The sequence below is a fragment of the Callorhinus ursinus genome, unplaced genomic scaffold (genome assembly GCF_003265705.2).
Source record: "Callorhinus ursinus isolate GAN/ISIS: 27379988/994484 unplaced genomic scaffold, GSC_fseal_2.0 scaffold1, whole genome shotgun sequence".
NCBI classification, from domain to species: Eukaryota; Metazoa; Chordata; class Mammalia; order Carnivora; family Otariidae; genus Callorhinus; species Callorhinus ursinus.
Window position 1 is genome coordinate 87,351,650 of NW_027397063.1, and position 24,293 is coordinate 87,375,942.

The window sequence follows — 24,293 nt, forward strand, 5'->3', positions numbered from 1 at the left end:
AAGAAACAAAAGAACACATCAGTGTGACATTGGTGGAACATAGGTAGGTGTTAAGTAGATCTTAAAGGGAAGGTTGAAAAGTGGGGACAAGATTATGGATTGCCTCAAATTCCAGGCGAAGAAATATGGACTTTGTTCTGTGTTTAATGCAGGGAAATGATTGGGGAAGCCATTGAAGGATTTTGGATAGAATAGTGAAGTTGTGGGGTGCCTGGGTGGCTCAGTCATTAAGCGTCTGCATTCGGCCCAGGTCATGATCCCAGGGTCCTGGGATCAAGCCCCTCATCGGGCTCCCTGCTCGGCAAGAAGCCTGCTTCTCCCTCTCCCACTTACCCTGTTTGTATTCCCTCTCTTGCCATCTCTCTCTCTGTCAAATAAATAAAATCTTAAAAAAAAAAAAAAAGAATAGTGAAATTGTAATCAGTGTTTCAGGTGAATTAAATTTAGGCTACAGGTTGGGGATATATTCAAGGAGCAGAAACTAGCAAACAGCGAACAATTAATAGATCATTTGAGTAGTGCAGAGAAAGTGGACCATGAGATAGAAAGCAAAGGAGAGATTTGGGAGGGTTTTGTTTTGGTTTGGTTTGGTTTTGGTTTTTAAAGAAAAAGAAGGAAAGGCAAGAAAGAGGGATTTCATGAATCTCTTATGAAAGAAATATGTGCCCTGGGACCTATTATTATTATTTAGATAAAGAATAAAGGACAAAAATTACATTTCTTTCAGATCATTCCCAATGACTTTACTGCTGGCAGTTATACAGCTTTTTACAGTAATTTCAAATATATTATTCCATTTGGATATAGATACTTCTTGAAATCATGAAATTAAGCAATGTCCTAAGCTTATATAAAAAAATAACATCTAAAATAGAGAAATTGCGATTCATTACCTAAAATAGAGTACAGTTTAGAATTCTAATGACAACTCTCCCTATGTTTATTTGGACCAGAAAAGAATGAATGGGCAGTGGCTCCAGCATGTCAAAATCAGACTTTTCATGTGTTTTGGATCCCATTTTTCTGGATCCCGTTCTTCTTCAGGGACCTTGTTCCCTATCTTTCCTCTTCCCATCACTGAGTTGCCCTTCAGCATTTTAGAAAAACATTCTTTAACCACCTGGGTTATCTCCTCACTTTCCAACAGTCCAAGCTACTGGTAGAGAAAGTGTACATTTCATGTCTCTTTCTCCTTTGCTCTCAGTCACTTCTCAGGCCATCCCACCTCTGCAACTTTTCTCCCTGAAGATAACGCAAACCTCCTATTTGTTATTTCTATTGGACAATTTTCAGTATTTACCAACTTTGACCTCTCTATAGTGGATAATAGTTTTCCTTTCCTTCATTCTTTAAACTCCTGCCTTGGGTTCCTGGTCTCATTCTGTCTAAACTGTGTTGCCTCTATGCCCTTGACTTTCTCCTGTCCTTTCATGTTAATAATCCTCCAGGGTTCCATCCTTCACACTCTATTCTTTCTCATTATACACACTTTATCTGGGGAATTTCATTCACTCCTAAAGCTTATATACTGATAGCTGTCAACTCTATATCTCTAATCCAGATCTAAAGCCATATATTTACAATTGGATGTTCCACACATACTCCAGAAAACATGTCCAGCACTGAAATTCTTACCAGGACAATGACTCACAAATTTATGGAACCACCATTAATGCAAGGTACTATGATATAAAACAGAGAGTTGTCCTTGATTCTTTTCTTCTCCATCCTCCATGTGATAGTTAATTTTATGTGTCAACATGATTGGGTCACAAGGTACACAGATATTTGATTAAACATTTCTGGTTGTGTCTGTGAGGGTGTTTCCGGATGAAATTAACATCTAAATTGGTAGACTTAATAAAACAGATTTCCCTTCCCCTATCTAATCCATGAAAGGCCTGAATAGAATAAAAGGCTGAGTAAGAAAGAATTCTTACTCTTGGCCTTAAGGTCTTCGAACCAAAACATCAGTCTTCTACCTTTGGACTCAAACTCAGCTTGAGACCTACATCAACTGCTTCCCTGGATCACAGGCCTCTGGACTCAGACTGGAAATTTACCCTCAGTTCTTCTGGGTCTCCAGCTTGCTGATTGCAGATCTTGAACTCAGTTTCCCTAATCACATGAGACACCTCTTTCTATAGAAAAGTATATATATGTATATATATATACTTTTGGTATTCTTTCTCTGGAGAACCCTGACTAGTTCAGATTTTGGTACCAAGAGTAGATCTAGAGGACCACAATTTTAAGGAAGAGTAGTTGTGAGGTTTCTGAAATTGGTTCTCTAATCTCATTAGATTGAAAAATGGTAATGACCAGTAGTGAAGAGAGCGTTGATAGTCCCTGGCAAGATCTGGCAATAGAGATATGCAAAATATCTTCGTTAGATATTCTAATCAACCACTTTAAGAATAAGGAGCTTGGTGACTGCATATATGATACTTTCAAATGTTTTTGGAAATCCAGTGAATTTAATGAGGTTGGTTGGTTTCTCCTAACTTTGCTAGAGAAAGTGATGAAAGAAAGGATGAATTCAGGGATGTAAATTCTCAGTTCAAGTGTCACATCAATGACCTAAACACTTCTGTGTGTGCCCTAAAGGAGACCCTTATCTCCTGGAGCCTCAGAGCTGAGATTGTTGAAAATCACAGAATTTCATCCTGCAGTTGGCTGAATTACACTAGTGGAACTCCCAGCTCTACAGGGTGTCTACTGTTCAACTGAGGGCATTGATTGGGAAAGAATAGAATCTTGTAAATTGGAATGGGGACCTGTTGGAAGAGCCTGATGAGGCTAGGGACATTGAGCCTCTAAATTCTGGCTAGTCTTCTTTCCCAGTGGGAGTGGCCTCCTCACTCCCAGTGGTATTGGCTTCTCCAACTCCCTCTTACTCCCCATTGGAGGGAATTAATTCTGCATTGCCTGAGGAAACTGTAAGGCTATGCAATACAAAGCTGATTCTCCTTAGGACCCACATCTACTGCCCCTCTGTGCTTCTAGACCTATAACTAGACTCAAATTCCAGAAGGTCCCTAAGGATGAGATACAAAATGTGACCTATGAGGAGGTGTGCTATACTCCAAAAGAATTATGTGACTTTTCTAATTTATATGGACTAAAATCTGGAAAATATGTATGGGAATGGATACTGAGGGCATGGCATAATGATGGAAGAAGCAGAGCTGGATCAGGTTGATATTATCAATATGGGCTTACTAAGCAGAGATCTTGGATTTAACATTGTAGCTCAGGGAGTTGGAAAGGGTTCTAACACTTTTAGTTGATTGGATGAAACATGGACCAAAAAGTGGCCTACTATGAGCAAACTAGAAATACTTGGCCCACCTTGCTTAAATGTAGAGGGAGGGATTCAAACACTTAGGAAGTTTGGAATGCAGATTTGTCAAATTAGTGGATTTGTCAGTTAAGACTTACCCACTCTGAGAGTCCAGGTGACATACCAGAGTCCAGAAGATACCTTTCACCACTACTCTGAGAAAAAAAAATTGTGAATAGAGCCCTAGCATCCTTAAAGAGCTCTGTAATCACTCTTCTTTGTAGGCAAGTCCTTAGAGTGGGGACTACAGTCACTGAATCAGGAAACCTAAATGCAATGGGAGTAATTGGATCCTGGGGTAGCAAGGTCCAAATGGCAACATTCAACCACCAAAGGCAAAGTGGGCATGGTTACCATAATGGATAGCAGTTAAGCAGCAATCAGAATAGTCTGACTTGCACAAAACCATGGCATTGGCTGGTTGATCATGGTGTTCCAAGAAGTGAGATATATAGGAAGCCTGCTAAATTTTCACTTGATCTATCACAACAGAAAAGTTTTAGGTCAAGTAGCAAAAGTGTAACCTGAATCATAAAAATAGAGTCATGGCTTCTCAACCAATTCCTGGACTTGATCAATTTTTAGACCCAGAACCTGTTGAATAGAGAAGACACTGAGTCCCCTTGAGTCCCTGTGCACCACCAAAACTTTATAATCTTTCTTCAAGCCTTCACTCAAAGGACCTCCAGGCTTTTACCAGGGTAATTGGGCATTGAGGAAAGAAAATAATGGAACTTTTAGGGACTACTGGACACTGGCTCTGAACTGACACACTTATTCTAGAAGACCTGAAATATCACTGTGATTCACCTGTTGGAGGAGGGGCTTATGGAGGTCAGGTAGTCTGGGGACTTTAGCTCAGTTCCCTCTTACAGTGGGTCCGTGGGTCCTTGAACCCATCCTGTGGCTATTTTTCCAGTTCTGTGATGCATAATTGGAATAGATATAATTTAGCAGCAGGCGACTCCCCACACTGGCTCCTTGACCTGTGGAGTGAGGACTATTACGGTGGGAAAGGCCAAGTGGAAGCCTCTAGAACTGCCTCTAACTGGGAAAATAGTAAACCAAAGCAATATTGCATCCATGAAGGGACTGCAGAGATGTGTGCCAATATCAAGGATGCAAGTGTGGCAATTCCATGAAATTCCCATTCAACTCACTTATTTGGTCTATGCTGAAGACAGATGGATACTGGAGCATAACAGTTGATTTTATAAGCTTTAACCAGGTGGTGACTGACTATAGCTGCTATACCTGTATGGGTTCAAATTGTTGAGCAAATTAACACATCCCCTGATGTCAGATATGCAGCTATTGATTTGGCACGTGCTTTTTCTCCATACCTGTTAGTAGGAAACAGCAGAAGCTACCTGTCATGAACTGGATGTTATCTGACCCACCAAGCCATAAAGTTAACATGTACAACAGCACTCCACCAGCAAGTAGAAATGGTATGTATGTGGTGTGTTTTAAATGTACTGAGACTCATTTATATCTCAGAATTAGGTCCATTTTGGTAAATGGTCCATGAGCACTTAAAAAGAATGTGATTCTGTTGTTGAGTGGAATGTTCTATAAATGTCAATTAGGTCTTGGTTAATAATGTTGTTCAGGTCTTTTATATCCTTACAGATTATCTGGCTACTTCTTTCATCAAGTACCAGGAAAAAAGTGTTGAAGTCTCCAACTGTAGTTGTGGATTGGTCTATTTCTCCTTGTTCTATTAGTTTTTGCTTCATGTATTTAGAAGGTCTACTATTAGGCACATAATCATTTTCGATTATTGGTCCTCTTGATAAATGGACCCCTTTATCATTATGAAATGATCGTCTTTCTTCTTGATAATATTTTTTCTCTAAAATCGACTTTCTCTAAAAAAATTAAAAAGTAAAATAAAATCTCCTTTCTCTATTATTAACATCACCACTCCATCTTTATTTTGATTAGCATTCTCACAGTTTATATTTTCCCTTTTGGGCATTTTTAACACTTTTTACTTTGAAGTAATTTTAGACTAACAGAAAAATTGCAAAAATCGTTCTCATGTACCCTTTACCAACTTTCCCTCACACAGAATGTCTCTTCAATCTGCCGGAGTTTTTTGTCTCCTGTTGGGGAGATGGCCGTGCTCCACCTGGGCTCCTCCTTCTCTATGCGGCAGCCTTCTGGCCAGACAGTAGTGACAGCAGTCATTACCTCTTTTGTTTTTTCTCTCTCTCTAGAAGCACTCTTTCCAGATGCCTTATGGCTGAACCATTGTGTCATGTATTTTGTTCAGTTTTTTAGTTATTTCAGGCTGTGGTGCAAATCTGGTCCCCTTATACAGTATTTTATACCTTTTTGTTTTTTTCTCATTTAGCATTCAACATATCATGGTCTGTTCTTTACGAACACAGGTTAGCAGATATGTCACCGCCCCGTGCGTATTTGCTGGGAAACCTTTGCCATTTTCCTTCCCCCCTTGCCCCCCACCCCCCACCCCGGGCTGCTGCTGTGCTTCACTGCTGTGGTAGCCAATACCTGGGACTCGGGCTGCTGTGGCCATTTTGCTGTTTGCACAGAGGACAGGGAAGTTTCTGGGACTTTACACCCTTCAAACAAACCCTTAATTAATGACTCCGTGGAGTAGTGATATAAATATGCCAGCTCTCTTCCTCCTTATGGGAACAACTCTGAGTATGATCTACACTTTTTCCAGAGCTCTTCTGAGTGAGCAAAAGTTCCTTCGGGATTGCTCATTTGCCATCCTTCCTGCTATCCTGATTTTTCATGAGAATTCTTCCTAATAACCTTCTTCCACATGAAAGCTTTCTTCAGGGTCCCTTTCTGAAGTTTCCAAGCTAAACAACTAGTTCTAATGTTTGCTTAATATTTCTTTTTGAGATTCTGGACCCAATTCCAGCATGGAGGTGTGTTCCTCCCACCCACAACACCAAGCAATTCTTGGACACCAGCAGGCAGTCCGAAAATTCAACTCAAGTCTGATCCTATCTAGGGGCACCTGGGTGGCTCAGTCAGTAACCGATGGTTAGCATCTGCCTTCAGCTTGGGTCATGATCCTGGGGTCCTGGGATCAAGCCCCTTGTCCGGCTCCCTGCTCAGCCAGAAGCCAGCTTCTGCCTGCCACTCCACCCTGCTTGTGCTCTCTCTGTCAAATAAATAAATAAAATCTTAAAAAAAAAAAAAAAAGTCTTGGGGCGCCTGAGTGGCTCAGTCTTTGGGTGTCTGCCTTCGGCTCAGGTCATGGTCCCAGGGTCCTGGGATTGAGCCCCACATTGGGCTCCCTGATCGGCTGGGAGACTGCTTCTCCCTCTCCCCCTGCTTGTGTTCCCTCTCTCGCTCTATCTCTCTCTGTCAAATAAATAATATTTTTAAAAAATGTCTGATCCTATCTATCCGGAAATAGCATCAGATTTCACAGGTTGAGGGCTCAGTCCCACAAGACTATATCCCCATTCCCAACCCTTCAGACACTTGTCTCAAGCTGTTACCTGTGCTTTTGACCAACCTGTTACAAATTGGAGGTTCCAACAACCTCCTCCTAAAATTTGATTAATTTGCTAGAGCGGCTCACAGAACTCAGGAAAATACTTACGTTTACCAGTTTATTGGAGGATATGATAAAAGACACAAATCAACAGCTAAATGAAGAGATCCATAGGGCAAGGTATGAGGAAAGGGTGGGGAGCTTCCATGCCCACTCTGGGCATGCCACTCTCCCCAAAGCTCCACCTGTTTACCAACCAGGAAGCTCTCTGAAATAAAGGACCAAAAAACTGTCTTAGGTTTTTCTGGAGGCTTCATTACATAGTCATAATTGCCTAAGTCATTGCCCATTGACTGATTCAATCTCCAGCTCCTTCCCCTGACATTGGGGAATGGGACTGAGAGTTTCAATCCTTTAATTACACGTTTGGTCCTCCTGGCAACTAATCCTTGACTTTGACCTTGGGTTAGGTCCAAAAGTCACCTTCATTCTTGACACCCATTTCAACTTTATGGCTCTGAAGCATTTTCAGAAACTGTGGTTGGAGACCAAATATATTTGAGAAATATATTTTGGTTTTCTGAATGACTAACTATATATTTCTTATAAATCATTATATTGCAATGTTCTATTCTTTTTATTTAAGATTTTATTTATTTATTTGACAGATAGAGACATAGCAAGAGAGCGAACACAAGCCGGGGGAGTGGGAGAGGGAGAAGTAGGCTTCCTGCCGAGCAGGGAGCTCAATGTGGGGCTGGATCCCAAGACCCTGAGATCATGACCTGAGCCGAAGGCAGACGCTTAACCAACTGAGCCACCCAGGCGCCCCTATACTATTTTTTATATACCATTTATACTATAATTTGCTGAACTATTTCCAAATAGTTCGGCATTTAGTTTGTTTCTACTTTTTTTACAATAACTAATTTTGTGATAATCATCTTTGTTTTGTTGTTGTCTTTGTTTTAAGTTTATTTATTTATTTAAGTAATCTCTACACCCAACATGGGGTCAAATTCAGGACCCTGAAGTCAAGAGTTATATGCTCTACCAACTATATTATCTACAGATAATTATCTTTGCAAATGTTTTCTTGAGTTCTAGACTACTTTCTATGGATGGATTCCTAGAAGAGAAATTATTGAAAAAAGGTACGAATATTTTATGTCCTTGATCTGAATTGCCAATTTGCCTCCCAGAAAATGTATCAATTAATAGTTCCTTTTGCAGCATATCTTTGTTTAAAATATTTTTGACCACATGAAGCCAATCTTAATGTAAACTTTTTTAAAAACCTTGCTATTTTTATTCATTATAAGATTATTAGTATTGTTTTCATTTCTTTGATTACTGAGATTGAATACTTTCTCACATATTTACTGGTGGTTTACCTGCTTATGAACTGTTTATGAACTTTGCAATTTTTTATTATCTTAGTGTTTTAACAATATGCATACAATTATATAAAGTTGTTAGATCTATGTAACTCATGCAATCTATTTAATCTATGCAAATATTCTCTGTATATGTCTGCTTTTAAACTTTTTAGTATTGTTTGAAGTGCGACAATTTTGAATTCAAGTAATCCAATGTATTTATTTCTTTTCATTTCTGATTTCTCCTAAGGCTTCCCTACTTAGAAACTGCACTACATTTAAAATCAGATAAATTTTATTCTACATTTTTCCCAAGATCTTTTCTTTCTATCTCTTTATCTTGTAAATTCCCGTTACTTATTTTGATTGTTATCAGAGAACAAAAATAGATTTCATTGTGTGCTAAGTTAATTCACTCACTCGATTAAATGTGTTCAGTGTTTACTAGGTACTAGGCATAGTTCTAGAGACATTGTTGGTAAAGGCAGATGTTGAGAGGGACACTGAAGTCACATCTGAAGTTGATGCAGGCTGGCTGGGTCTGAGGACCCAGGGGGGTCCCACAGGACCAGCCAATAAGGTCCTTGACTTTGTGCACTGGATAGAAATCAAACGTGAGCTGAGAGGAAGTGAGAGCAGTTTATTAAGAGAGAGAAAGAGTGTAGAGACAGAGCATCTGAGAACCTCAGAAAGGAAAGAAAAGTGAATTTTGTCTTTGCTTGGGGCCTGGGGTTTTTATTGGGGGTTGTGATCTGGTGCACAGTGTCTTCTCAAGCATCCAGGAACAAAGATGAGGGTCTAGGTGCTCTCCATAAGTCACTTACGCTCTGGAGCCAAGGGTCTTGATGAGTCAGTGGTCTCAGGAAGCATTCATGACAACCCCACCTAGTCATTCCTTAGATGTTATGTATTGTGCTGGAAGTCTCAAAAAAAAAAAAAAAAATCATTAAATCCTTGACTTTTACAAAGAGGACATACACTCTCTGTTTTATAAGGCACGTGTAAGGTGGGGTGTAGGTCCTAGCAAAAATAGAAGCAAGAGGGGTAGGAGCAAGATGGTGGAGGAGTAGGTGACCTAAATTTCATCTGGTCCCAGGAATTCAGCTAGATAGGGATCAGACCATTCTGAACACCTACGAACTCAACAGGAGTTCGAAGAAAAGAATAGCAGCAACTCTCTGAACAGAAAAGAGACAATTTTCTGGAAGGTAGGACGTGTGGAGAAGTGAATCCAAGGCAATATTCGGGAAGATAGCGGGGCTAAGAGGGGGTGGAACACTTGCTGGGACAGTGTGGTCTCAGGACCCTTGGGGTCACAGAAAGACCAGGGGTGACTGAGTGCGGCAGAGCTCCCAGGTATCGGAGTGGGGAAGCCAGCTGCAGAGACGGAGCTGAGGAGCGGGCTCTCAGTTTCAAGTTGCCATAAACTGTATTCTGCACCACAGTTGGGCCATTGCTCCTCCAGTAGGGACCAAACAAGTGGCAGATCGGGGAGACTCCCCTTCCTACCCCAGGAGGAGCGGCACGGGAGCGCACCGCAGGGATCTGCTGGGTTTGGAGACTCCATACCACGTCAGGTGCCAGAGATAGAAATGTTCGGTCACAGGCCGGGTGAGCACGGAGTGCGGCCGGAGCCAGGGGAGACAAGAGTGATTGACTGCTTTTCTCTGGGGGTGCACTGAGGAGTGGGGCCCTGAGCTCTTGGCTCCTCCAGGGCAGAGATTGGGAGGCCGCCATTTTCACTCTCATTCTCTGAAGCTGTATGGAAAGCTTGCAGGGAACAAAAGCTCCCAAGAGCAAACCCGAGTGGATTACTTAGCGGGACCAGCAAGGGCGGGGCAATTCCGCCTCCTGCAAAGACATATGGGAACCATGGCAACAGGCCCCTCCCCCAGAAGATCGTCAAGAACAGCCAGCCAAGACCAAGTTTACTGATCAATGAGAATGGCAGAACTCCAGCGCTAGGGGAATACTGCACGTAGAAGTCATGGCTTTTTTTCCATGATTCTTTAGTCTTTCAAAGTTAATTTTTTTTTAACTTTCTTTTTCTTTTTTTTTCTGAATTTTCCTTTTTCCCTTTTTCAACCAACATGTTATCAATCCCTTTTTTAAAACATCTTTTCTTTTTTATTTTTCATTTTTCGAGTCATATGCTATCCCTTCATAGTAGTTAAGCTTATTTTTGGTATATATATATATAATAAGAAGAAGATATATATATATATATATATATATATATACACACATATATATGTTGTTCTCCCTTTAAAATTTTGGGATACAGTCTCTTCTAACAGACCAAACTATACCTAAATCTCTAGTGTATGGCTTTGTTCTAGTCTCCTGCCTGATCATATCCTCTCCCTTTTTTTCCCCTTTTTTAAATCCTCTTTTTTCTTTTTTCAACCAACTTCTTATCAATTCCTTTTATAAAATCTTTTATAATTTTCATCTTTATAGTCATATTCCATCCCTTCATCATATTAACCCTTATTTCTGTACATATATAAGTTTTTCTTTCTTTAAAATTTTGGGAGGCACTTTCTTCTAACAGACCAAAATACACCCAAAATCTAGTATGTGGCACTGATCTATGCACCAGCCTGATCATATTTGATCATATTCTGTTTTTTGTTGTTGTTGTTTGTTTGTTTTTATCTTTTTCTTTTTCTTTTTTTCTCTTTTTTCTTTCTTTCCCTTTCCTTTCTCCTGGTTTCAGGTCTCTTCTGATTTGTTTAGTGTATATTTTTCTGGGGTCGTTGTTACTATGTTAGCATTTTGTTCTCTCATTCATCTATTCTCCTCTGGACAAAATGACAAGATGGAAAAAAATCACCTCAAAAAAAAGAACAAGAGGCAGTACCAATTGCCAGGGATCTAATCAATATGGACATTAGTAAGATGTCAGAACTAGAGTTCAGAATGATGATTTTTAAAGATACTAGCTGGGCTTGAAAAAAGCATGGAAGATATTAGAGAAATCCTTTCTGGAGAAATAAAAGAACTAAAATCTAACCAAGTCAAAATCAAAAAGGCTATTAATGAGGTGCAATAAAAAATGGAGGCTCTAACTGCTAGGATAAATGAGGCAGAAGAGAGAATTAGTGATATCGAAGACCAAATGATGGAAAATAAAGAAGCTGAGAGAGAGATAAACAGCTACTGGATCACGAGGGCAGAATTCGAGAGACAAGTGATACCATAAGATGAAATAATATTAGAATAATTGGGATCCCAAAAGAAGAAGAAAGAGAGAGAGGGGCAGAAGGTATATTGGAGCAAATTATAGCATAACACTTCCCTAATTTGGGGAAGGAAACAGGCATGAAAATCCAGGAGGTACAGGCCCCCTCAAAATCAGTAAAAATAGGTCAACACCCCGACATCTAACAGTAAAACTTACGAGTCTCAGAGACAAAGAGAAAATCCTGAAAGCAGCTCAGGACAAGAGATTTGTAACCTACAATGGTAGAAACATTAGATTGGCAACAGACCTATCCACAGAGACCTGGCAGGCCAGAAAGGACTGGCATGATATCTTCAGAGTACTAAACAAGAAAAATATGCAGCCAAGAATACTATATCCAGCTAGGCTGTCATTGAAAATAGAAGAGAAAAAAAGCTTCCAGGACAAACACCAACTAAAGGAATTTGCAAACACGAAACCAGCCCTCCAAGAAATATTGAAAGGGGTCCTCTAAGCAAAGAGAGAGCCTAAAAGCAACATAGATCAGAAAGGAACAGAGACAATATACAGTAACAGTCACCTTACAGGCAATAGAATGGCATTAAATTCATATCTTTCAATAGTTACCCTGAATGTAAATGGGCTAAAAGCCCCAATCAAAAGACACAGGCCATCAGATTGGATAAAAAAACAAGACCCATCAATATGCTGTCTGCAAGAGACTCATTTTAGACCGAAAGACACCCCCAGATTGAAAGTGAGGGGGTGGAAAATCATTTACCATGCTAATGGACACCAAAAGAAAGCTGGGGTGGCAATCCTTATATCAGACAAATTAGATTTTCAACCAAAGACTATAATAAGAGATGAGGAAGGACACTATATCCTACTTAAAGGGTCTATCCAACAAGAAGATCTAACAATTGTAAATATCTATGCCCCTAACATGGGAGCAGCCAATTATATAAGCCAATTAAAAACAAAAGCAAAGAAACACATCAACAACAATACAATAATAGTGGGGGACTTTAACAGCCCCCTCACTGAAATGGACCATCTAAGCAAAAGATCAACAAGGAAATAAAGATTTTAAATGACACACTGGACCAAATGGACTTCAAAGGTATACCCAGAACATTCCATCCCAATGCAACAGAATAAACTTTCTTCTCTAGTGTGCATGGAACATTCTCCAGAATAGATCATATCCTAGGTCACAAATCAGGTACTCAACCAGTACCAAAAGATTGGGATCATTCCCTGCATATTTTCGGACAACAATGCTTTGAAACTAGAACTCAGTCGCAAGAGGAAAGTCAGAAAGAACTCAAATACGTGGAGGCTAAAGAGCATCCTACTAAAGAATGAATGGGTCAACCAGGAAATTAAAGAAGAATTTAAAAAATTCATGGAAACAAATGGAAATGACAACACAACTGTTCAAAATCCTTGGGAAGCAGCAAAGGCAGTCCTAAGAGGAAAGTATATAGCAATACAAGCCTTTCTCAAGAAACAAGAAAGGTGTCAAATACACAACCTAACCCTATACCTAAAGGAGCTGGAGAAAGAACAGCAAATAAAGCCTAAACCCAGCAGGAGAAGAGAAATAATAAAGATCAGAGCAGAAATCAATGAACTAGAAACCAAAAGAACAGTAGAACAGATCAACGAAACTAGGAGCTGGTTCTTTGAAAGAATTAACAAGATTGATAAACCCCTGGCCAGACTGATCAAAAAGAAAAGGGAAATGACCCAAATAAACAAAATTATGAATGAAAGAGGAGAGATCACAACCAACACCAAAGAAGTACAAACAATTATAAGAACATATTATGAGCAGCTATATGGCAGCAAATTAGACAATCTGGAAGAAATGGATGCATTCCTAGAGATGTATCTACTACCAAAACTGAAGCAGGAAGAAATAGAAAACCTGAACAGACCTATAACCACTAAGGAAATTGAAGCAGTCATCAAAAATCTCCCAACAAACAAAAGCCCAGGACCAGATGGCTTCCTGGGGGAATTCTACTACACATATAAAGAAGAATTAATACCTATTCTTCTGAAACTGTTCCAAAAAATAGAAATGGAAGGAAAACTTCCAAACTCATTTTATGAGGCCACCATTACCTTGATCCCAAAACCAGACAAAGACCCCATCAAAAAGGAGAATTACAGACCAATATCCTTGATGAACATGGATGCAAAAATTCTCACCAAAATAATAGCCAATAGGATCCAACAGTACATTAAAAGGACTATTCACCATGACCAAGTGGGATTTATCCCTGGGCTGCAAGGTTGGTTCAACATCCACAAATCAATCAATGTGACACATTAATAAAAGAAAGAACAAGAGCCATATGATCCTCTCAATAGATGCAGAAAAAGCATTTGACAAAGTATAGCATCCTTTCTTGATCAAAACTCTTCAGAGTATAGGGATAGAGGTTACATACATCAATATCATAAAAGACATCTATGAAAAACCCACAGTGAATATCATTCTCAATGGGGAAAAACTGAGAGCTTTCCCCTAAGGTCAGGAACATGGCAGGAATGTCCACTATCACCACTGCTATTCAACATAGAATTAGAAGTCCTAGCCACAGCAATCAGAAAACAAACAAACAAAAAAAGGCATCTGAATCAGCAAAGAAGAAGTCAAACTCTCACTCTTTGCAGATGATATGATACCATATGTGGAAAACCCAAAAGACTCCACCCCATAACTGCTAGAACTCATACAGGAATTCAGTAAAGTGGCCGGATAGAGAATCAATGCACAGAAATCAGTGGCATTCCTATACACCAACAACAGGACAGCAGAAAGAGAAATTAAGGAGTTGATCCCATTTACAACTGCACCCAAAACCATAAAATACCTTGGAATATATCTAACCAAAGAGGCAAAGAATCTGTTCTCAGGAAACTATAAAAGACTCATGAAAGAAATTGAGGAAGCCAAAGAAATGGAGAAACGTTCCATGCTCATGGATTGGAAGAACAAATATTGTGAAGGTGTCAATGCTACCTAGATCAATCTACACATTCAGTGCAATCCTTACCAAAATACCATCAACTTTTTTCAAAGAAATGGAGCAAATAATCCTAAAATTTGTATGGAACCAGAAAAGACCCCAAATAGCCAGGGGAATGTTGAAAAAGAAAAGCAAAGCTGGTGGCATCACAATTCCAGACTTCAAGCTCTACTACAAAGCTGTCATCATCAAGACAGTATGGTACTGGCACAAAAACAGACACATAGATTAACGGAACAGAATAGAGAGAGCCCAGAAAGGGACCTTCAACTCTATGGTCAACTAATCTTTGACAGAGCAGGAAAGAATGTCCAATGGCAAAAAGACAGTCTCTTCAAAAAATGGTGTTGGGAAAACTGGACCATTTCCTTACACCACACTCAAAATAGTTGAAAAACCTTAATGGAAGACAGGAGTCCATCAAAATCCTAGAGGAGAACACAGGCAGCAATCTCTTCAACCTCAGCTGCAGCAACTTTTTCCTAGAAACATTGCCAAAGGCAAGGGAAGCAATGGCAAAAATGAACTATTGGGACTTCATCAGGATAAAAAGCTTTTGCACAGCAAAGGAAAGTCAACAAAACCAAAAGACAACTGACAGAATGGGAGAAGATATTTGCAAATGACATATCAGATAAAGGGCTAGTATCCAAAATCTATAAAGAACTTATCGAACTCAACACCCAAAGAACAAATGATCCAATCAAGAAATGGGCAGAAGACATGAACAGACATTTTTCCAAAGAAGACATGCAAATGGCCAACAGACACATGAAAAAGTGCTCAACATCGCTCAGCATCAGGGAAATCCAAATCAAAACCTCAATGAGATACCACCTCACACCAGTCAGAATGGCTAAATTAACAAGTCAGGAAACGACAGATGTTGGCGGGGATGCGGAGAAAAGGGAACCCTCCACCCTCCTGCAAGCTGGTGCAGCCACTGTGGAAAACAGTATGGAGGTTCCTCAAAAAGTTGAAAATAGAGTCACCATATGACCCAGCAATTGCACTACTGGGTATTTACCCCAAAGATACAAATGTAGTGATCCGAAGGGGTACGTGCACACCAATGTTTATAGCAGCAATGTCCACAATAGCAGAACTATGGAAAGAGCCAAGATGTTCATTGACAGACGAATGGATAAAGAAGAATTGGTATATATATATATAATGGAATATTATGCAGCCATCAAAAGGAATGAAATCTTGCCATTTGCAATGACATGGATGGAACTGGAGGGTATCATGCTGAGCGAAATAAGTCAATCAGAGAAAGACATGTATCATATGATCTCACTGATATGAGGAATTCTTTAATCTCAGGAAACCCACTGAGGGTTGCTGGAGTGGTGGGGGGTGGGAGTTATGGGGCAGCTGGGTGATAGACATTGGGGAGGGTATGTGCTATGGTGAGCGCTGTGAATTGTGTAAGACTGTTGAATCACAGACCTGTACCTCTGAAGCAAAAAATAAATTTATGTTAAAAAAATAAAAAAGAAGAAGAAGAAGAAGATAGCAGAATGGGAAAAATGAAGGGGGGGAAATTGAAGGGGGAGACAAACCATGAGAGACTATGGACTCAGAAACAGACTGAGGTTTCTAGAGGGTAGGGGCATGGGTAATTGTTTAGCCTGGTGATGGGTATTAAAGAGGGCACATAACTGGATGGAGCACTGGGTGTTATACGCAAACAATGAATCATGGAACACTACATCAAAAACTAATGATGTAATGTATGGTGATTAACATAACATAATAAAAAAATTTTTAAAAAAAGAATAGAAGCAAGAAAAGGAGCAAAAACAGGTTTTCGTGGCGTTGTTTTAGTTTCCCTGTCCCAGTCACTCAGTGAGACATTTCATTTAATTCATTATTGATAATGGAAGAGAGAGAGGGAAGATGTGTGTGAAATAATGCCTGCCCAGGGCTGAGTATTTTTCCCTCCTTTTTCATGGTGTTATATCAACTCACTCCTTATAGAAAAACAGATCTTATGATCAGGGATATATTCAACAATGTTAAAAGCAGCAAATGAGTAGAAAGCATTATTATCCTGAAGAGAATAGATTTTCATGAGTTATTGAAAATATCCACCTTTCCCCCCTCTTAATCTAATTACTTAAAAGTTGCAATATATATCAAATTATTTTTTCCTTAAGCTTTTAAGATGATTGCAGTAATATTGTTTATGCAATTTCACATTCTCCTTTTTGCATTTAATGTTATGAAGCATTTGTAAAAGTCATAAATTACTAAGTAAACATATCTAACAGTTATACATAAAAGGTTTTAAATGTACCAATTACTGTTATTCAAAGCGGAGTCCATTTTTCTTTTTAAATAAATACATACTGTTTTACACATTCTCTATTCAGGATATTTTCATACAATAACGCCCATTTTGGGGGGTGTGCACATTTAATCAGAGTGAATTAATATAAGTACACACCACCTTAGGCCCTCCAACAAATTTCTTTTTCAATTAGCCAGGCAATCTTTTCAATTTTCTTCCTCTTAGTGACTCTTAACACCATTCATTCCATAATTTATTGAGCCTTTAAAATGGAATATGAACTATAGTAGGGCACTGCCTTAAGAGGAACGTTCCAGACATTCCAATGTATTTAATGTGGCACTTCAAATCTTTAACCTATCCCTCTCTACTAGCTCCTTGAAGAAATTCTTGTGTGTGCTAATCCAAAAACCAAAGCCCCCACAGCAAACTTCCCTCAACCCCATTGCCTCTCCAATCTCCACCCAATCTGTCTTCCTTTGCAGGCAAACTCTCAAAAGCAGAGTTCACCCTACTAGTCCTCTGCCCTTATTTACCTGTCACCCATTTATTCCCCAGCCCACTGTAATCTTCCACCCCACTCCAAATCAGTTCCTCCTACAGCCTCCTTGTCGTCTTTATCCCAACTTCTTTTGGTAGTTCTACCAACAGTGCTCAAAGTTCTCTTCTTAATACCTTTGGTTTCCCTGTTACTTCTTTCACATACCTTTTCTTGATCACCAGTTCCTCCTTTTACCTCACTAGTCATTTCAGTGTATGGTAGAAGCCCTTAACTCCACTTAACCAACTCACTGGATGACAGGAGGCCTTCCCCCCAGCGCATGCACTTCAGGGCTGAGGACTCCTGGCACTTAAACTAATCTCTGCTTGGCCTGTGTTTGCCCCCTTTACTGAATGCTTCATAGAAACTAGTGGTTTGTTCTAAAAGCTGTTTATGCAATTTCACTTGCTATTTTAATTATGTAATTTAATCAACTGTTATGTAAACTAATGAAATATGAGAGTGAAAAAAATAAAAGAGTTGTTTCTATGAAAATTAAGATAAGTGATTTGGAAAAGCTCCATAATGGCTGGTGTCTGAAAGAAAAATTGCGGTCAAATTAGGTGAAAAACAAAACCAAGAAAAAACTCCTTCCAATCTAGATGTATTTACATTGAATGACCTTACCGTACAAATATCCTGAAGATCTTGCCCCACTCAACGAAGCTGAAACTGGAATCTGAACGATGTTCTTTGGCTTAAGTGGCTAAGCTGAGCTCCAACCAAAAACAGATCCCCACACAAAGCCAAGGCCTTGCCCTGCATCAAAAGAGAATGAAAGCAAAGTAACATTTCTATGTTTTGAGGGGTCTATGCATCACTTTTCTTTTTCCCAGCTTGAACTGCCTCTACTGATTAACCGACACCATTGCCTTCTCTAACAGGCCTCCTTCTCTAGAAATCATGATTACATCATGAGGCCTCTTGTTCTCTTGCTCTGCTCTCTCCCTGAGTAATTTATTTTCCAACCAGAGCTCCAATTTAGCCTTTAAATCAACAAGTACCAAATACACAAGCTCTTCACCAAAACGGTCCATGGCTCATTCATCATTATATCCTCCACCTTCCATTTCCCTCCCCGCACTGTGTCTTGCATACAATAACTACTTGAGAAAATTGTTGACATATAAAGCATAATGAAAACATTAGTCCAGGGGTGCTTGGGTGGCTCAGTCGTTAAGCGTCTGCCTTCGACTCAGGTCGTGATCCCCAGGTCCTGGGATCGAGCCCCACATCAGGCTCCCTGCTCTGCGGGAAGCCTACCTCTCCCTCTCCCACTCCCCCTGCTTGTGTTCCTGCTCTCGCTGTGTCTCTCTCTGTCAAATAAATTAAAAAAAAAAAGAAAGAAAACATTAGTCCATAAATTATAACCCAAGAATTAGAAGTCTAGCTTGAATAAGTGGATTACAAGAAAAGTTCCTTAAGGTCATAATTCATCCCTTTTCAACTGTTAGAGAAGCTCAATTAATAATTATGGTTAGAAAATTATCATTTTAAACTGGGTAGCTGATTTTTTTTAAATCAACTGTTAGTTTTCCAGAAATGTACAAACAAATTTAGGTCGACAGTGACAGTATCACTACAACATTCAATTTTATTTAAATGAAGTCCAGAGTTTGTCTTGTTCTCTTAAATCCTGTGGGTTTATTCTCTCTGAAGCTCGCCAGCACAGATATGATTATCCCTTGCGTTTTACAGATAAGAGAATTAAGGTCCTAACAGTTACTGACTGACTGTTGACCTCATATGTAGCTTGTAACTTTTTTTTTCTTTTTTTAAAAGATTTTATTTATTTGACAGAGAGAGACACAGCGAGAGAGGGAACACAAGCAGGGTGAGTGGGAGAGGGAGAAGCAGGCTTCCCGTGGAGAAGGGAGCCCAATGTGGGGCTCGATCCCAGAATCCCGGGATCATGACCTGAGCTGAAGTCAGGTGCTTAACGACTGAGCCACCCAGGCGCCCCTCATGACTTCCTTCTAAAGCATGTATTATGGGCAGGGGGGAAAAAAGTAACTTTACAATAGAAAAACCTGGTAGACACCATCAAGATTACCACCGTCTGTGACAAGTCATGCTGATACTGTGTACCCCCTAACATGTGATGAGAACAGCACTTCATCCACATCTGTGGTATTTTCTTCCCAAAACCAAGAACCCTAGTCCAATATGAGAAATACATTAAACAAACTCAAATCGAGGGATATTCTACAAAACAACTGACCAGTCCTCCTCAAATCCATCTAGGTCATGAAAGACCAGAGAAGCCTGAGACATGGTCACAGCAGAGAGGAGCCTAAGGAGAGCTCAGGGCACTGTGGCTCCTGGACGGCATGCACTTCTCCGTTATGACAAGGTTCCTTGGTTACTTAAGATGTGAATGGGGAGAAACCCGGTGAGGGGTCTGTGGGAGCTCTCTGCTACCTTTGCAGCTTTTGTCCATAAACCTAAAATCAATCCAAAAGAAAAGCTGATTGAAAAAGAAAAAAAAAAGACATAATACACAATTTACCTCTTTATTCCTCTACACAGAATTGTTTTGTAGGATCAGAAAACATGTGTTGCAAAGGTGTGCAGTCCGGTCTCTTCCAGCACGTCTCTATGCCTAAACGGAGAGGTGCAGTCTGCCTTTGTGTCAAGAAATGGGGAATTCTGAAGATAGGACAAGGATATGAGGAAACCCTGACCTCCCCCAGGACAAAATGGAGCTGAGAGCTGTCTGCAATCATGTGCTGTGGTCTGACATAGAGGTCTCCAGCATCATGTCACTTTCGTTCATTTCAATTTCGAAGGTTTCTTCCAAGGAAGGTCTGGGATCTGGAGTTTTCCTTGAGGTTTCTAGTGGTGCAAGCCCTGTTTCTTCTGTAGTCTGTTTTTCTACTTCAAATTCCCTGAAATCCCATGGAGGTGAAATAATGTTTTTTAGTGTCTTCATTGTATATACATCAAAGTCATAGCATTTTAATTTGTCTTTAATGTCTGCTCCAATGTAAGCTTCAGAATCACCAATGTACATCTCAATGCAATGACCAAGCATTGTAACAGAAAATGTATCATCTCGCCTAAGACCAAGAGCTGTGTGGAAATAGTCAACAGCATTTTCAAAGTTGCCCATCAGACTATGGATATACCCTATGGCAGAATACGTGGATGCGTTCTGGGGAATTAACACCAGCGCCTGATGGTGATAGTCCAAGGCCTCGGCATACTTTTTAAGCTTCCTGCAGACATGCCCCAAGTTGTTCAACAAAGGCTCCCATTTGTCAACTGTTACCTCATTTCCAATTGCTTTAATTTTTTCCAAAGCTGGGGAATTAACACCAGCGCCTGGTGGTGATAGTCCAAGGCCTCGGCATACTTTTTAAGCTTCTTGCAGACATGCCCCAAGTTGTTCAACAAAGGCTCCCATTTGTCAACTGTTACCTCATTTCCAATTGCTTTAATTTTTTCCAAAGCAGAACCATTTTTCTGCTGTTTTCCATTCTCTGTTCTGAAACGCAACCACGCCAACCTCGTGCATAACAAATGGGTCTTCTGGTGCAATGCTTAGCGCTTGGCCAAAGAATCTTTCAGCCAATTTTGAGTTATTGGTCAATCCATATTCTAATCCGATGTACAGCATTGGCAAATACCCTTTCATCAGCTGTGCGGCCGTGAAGTAGGCAGCCATGGCCTGGTCGTGCTCACTCTCCACTGCAAACGAGTGCCCGTATGCTACCCACGCAGGCCTGTAAGTCTTCTCAAGTGTTGTTGCTTTGATGAGATATCTTCTGGCATGTTCATTTTTATGACCAACCATGAGATAGTAGCATCCCACTGCAAACCAAGACACAGGATTACTAGGATATAGATTCACCAACTTATGAGAAAGATAGAAAAGTTCATTTGCTTTATTCAGCTCCACAAGTGTCCCTATATGTACAGGTAAACAGTTTGCATGGAAAGGATCTTTCTCCATTACTACAGAAGTAAGCTTGTAGCACATTTTAAAATCACAGTTATGATAATGTCTTTCAGCCAAAGACACTAGCACATCCAGATTCTCTTGCAAACCATCTACAGACTCGGGGAGGACAGTTTCACTAGGTTTATTATACTTTTTTAATTTGTTCTCAAAGAGAAAGCATAGCAATTCCTGTTCTTCAGTACAGAGCTTGCTAAGAGGTAGTGACTCAAGAAGTTCTTTTTCTTCTTGGGCTGTCAACATGTGATGTGATGTTAAAAGATCAAATGCTTCAAAACAGTAGGCATCGAGCTTCAAAGCTTCTTTGTAGCTAGCTATAGGTAGCTAGAGCTCGGTTATCCAGGGCATCGTAGATCTTCCCTCGTAGGAGACAAATAGAACACTTTATCGAAGACTGTGACATTTCCCAGTCACTGGAGGGGTCTTTCAAGCCACTTTCATCCTTCAAGTATTTCTCAAATAACCTTTTGTTGATTGGCTCCTCCATATCAAGAATATCAAGAGCCTGCTGATGCTCTTTTGCAGCATAATGGCATCTAGCTGCAAGGTAGCGACATGCTTCATATAGTTTGTCCAGTTTTCGTGACCGAAGTGCATGAGCTGCTCTATGATATTGTGCTGTTAGGTACAGACACTGAGCCAACCAATAAATGTCCTGGGGTTCCTCATGAGAGAGTGAAGCCACTTTATCTGCCCAAAATAGAGCACTTTGATACTGTTGCTGGTCCAGGTACTGTCGGAAGCGCTTCCGCAGCCGCTCCAGGTTCATGGTTGCGCGGCCGAGGAGTCCGAGTGAGCGGCGTCCGCAGCCACGGCGCGAGCCCTCCTTCCCGCTGCCCGCTGGGCCCACCCGGAGCCCGCGCCGCAGCCGCCCGCACCCGGTCCGACTCCCGGTAGTTTGTAACTTAAATGGGATTTGTATACTGGCAGTAGGCATCTTGAGTCACTTTTGAATGTTCCTGAATCCCTTTACAATTGGGCAGGAGAATCAGGAGCTAAGTAGCAAAAAATGAAACTCTTCTATCCATAATTATGACTCATCTGCTCACCAGCCTGTCTAGGATTATGCCATTAGAGTTCAGTCCTTTGGCTTAATATATTTTCTCACAAAATTCTTGAGAGCAATAATAAGTTTATAATTCATCTGTTAATATCTTCCTATTAATTAATGTATCCAATTTGCTTTCCTTTGAATAAGTGATTACTCGAAGGACAGTAATAGGTGTTTTGAGGAAGATTATTTTAGATTTTTGTCCTTTGTCTTCAAGAAGGGAAGGACAATGTATGCATATGTGGGTGGGTAGTAGGGAGTGAAGGGCATAGTCCTAGACAAGGATCCTGGGAAACAAAAGGAGATTCCTGGGATGTTGGATGCCAAGATTTGAAGAGTTGCACTAGAGAGTAGAATGAGAAGGAGTAGAGTGAGGGAAGACATGTGTTTTTATTTCACAATTTTAATATGAGCTGAACTTAATGCTGAGGTAACTCGACTCTTACGATCTTTTTCTTTTTTTGAAAGTTTGCTCTACTTTATTTCTAAGTAAAACCATTGATAGTTCCTTTGTTTTGACTCAAAATATTCCTGAAGCTAGAGCATAAAAAAATATTTATGGAGCAGATTATGATTTCCCTTAGGAATAGTTCTGAAATTGAATGTTGAATTTCTGACCCAGGACTTAGCATTAGATACATCATAAATATGATCAGCCATGTCTCATGACAATTAAGAAATTACTACACATACCTATCATATAACATTAAAATTTTACTACCAATTCTATAAAATGGTCATGGATAAACCAAGCACGTCTTTTATACAAAGCAATCCAATAAACTATACATTTTGGGGGTGACATTAAAAATGTCATGTTTCATTGACTACTGATCTTCCCACCGTCTGTTTATCTGAAGTCTCTGAGTTACTGAAGACAGTCAGCTGGTGAAAGCGGCCTGAAAGAATCAATGGAAGATTTGGGAAGTCCAGTTCACCTGAGTCTCACATATGGTCCTTTTCCATATATTCAAATATTCTATGAAACTAAACTCTTTTCTAAAACTAATATGCTAGCTATAATAAACATTAAGCAACAAATTCAAAATAATTTCTTATGCCACCTTAGAATTTGGAAGATTTTATGGTATACTAGATTGTCCTGCTTTAGAAGGATGTTAAAGACATTTGACATGATAGTTCTTATTTCTTTAGTCTAGCTACACATCTACACATTTAGGGGCTCCTAAATAATTTTCATTTTTTTAATTATGAAATAATTTTCATACTTTGTTAATCTGCTAACAATTATCACCAGGTCATTAGCAAAATTTTGTGGAAAAGGAGTTTCAAAACATCTCTCACAGAGTCCTCAAAAAAACAGAATACCTTGAATGTAGCTTCCTTACCTCTCAAAACAGAGTACATATAATTGGCAAGCAGGAAGCCTTGTGTTAATTAGGTGATAGCAAATGGGTGAAGTGGCAAAAAGGCAGAGATGGAGAGTATAGTTTTCTGCAGAGGAAAAAGGATAGTTGATTTCTGCAAGATTTACATGAAAAGGTTAAAGCTGTGCTTTATTAATACTGAAACACCATTTACAATTTTATTTTTTTATTGATATATAATTGACATATAACACTATATTATTTTTAGGTGTATGACATAATGATTCAATATAAATATTTATTGCAAAATGGTCACCACAATAATTCTAATTAACATCCATCACCACACAGCTACAAATTTTTATTTATTTATTATTTTTGGTTTTTTGGCTACAAATTTTTAAAAAAATTATTTAACATTCATCACCTTTTCTTAGGTGTTGATGTCTCTTGCAAACTATTGAATTCAATTTGTAGTAAAGAGATTTAATTGAAAAATTTCACAGACAATGGAAACTACTTACTCTAGGGTGGGTCATCTATTTTTATAAATTATACACGGGCTGTATCCCTCAGCTATATTTTTCTTGCCTTCCCCTATTTTGAAAATGAACAAATTTTATTGAAATGATAAATATAGTAAAACTGGAAAGAATGCTAGGGTTTCCAAATATTA

At 39.6% G+C, this 24,293-nt stretch overlaps 1 pseudogene; it reads right to left on the reverse strand.

The window, feature by feature from the left end:
- Positions 1 to 19,771: 19,771 nt before the first annotated feature.
- On the reverse strand, positions 19,772 to 22,123 carry LOC112829651 (cell division cycle protein 16 homolog; annotated as a pseudogene).
- Between the last annotated feature and the right edge of the window lie 2,170 nt (positions 22,124 to 24,293).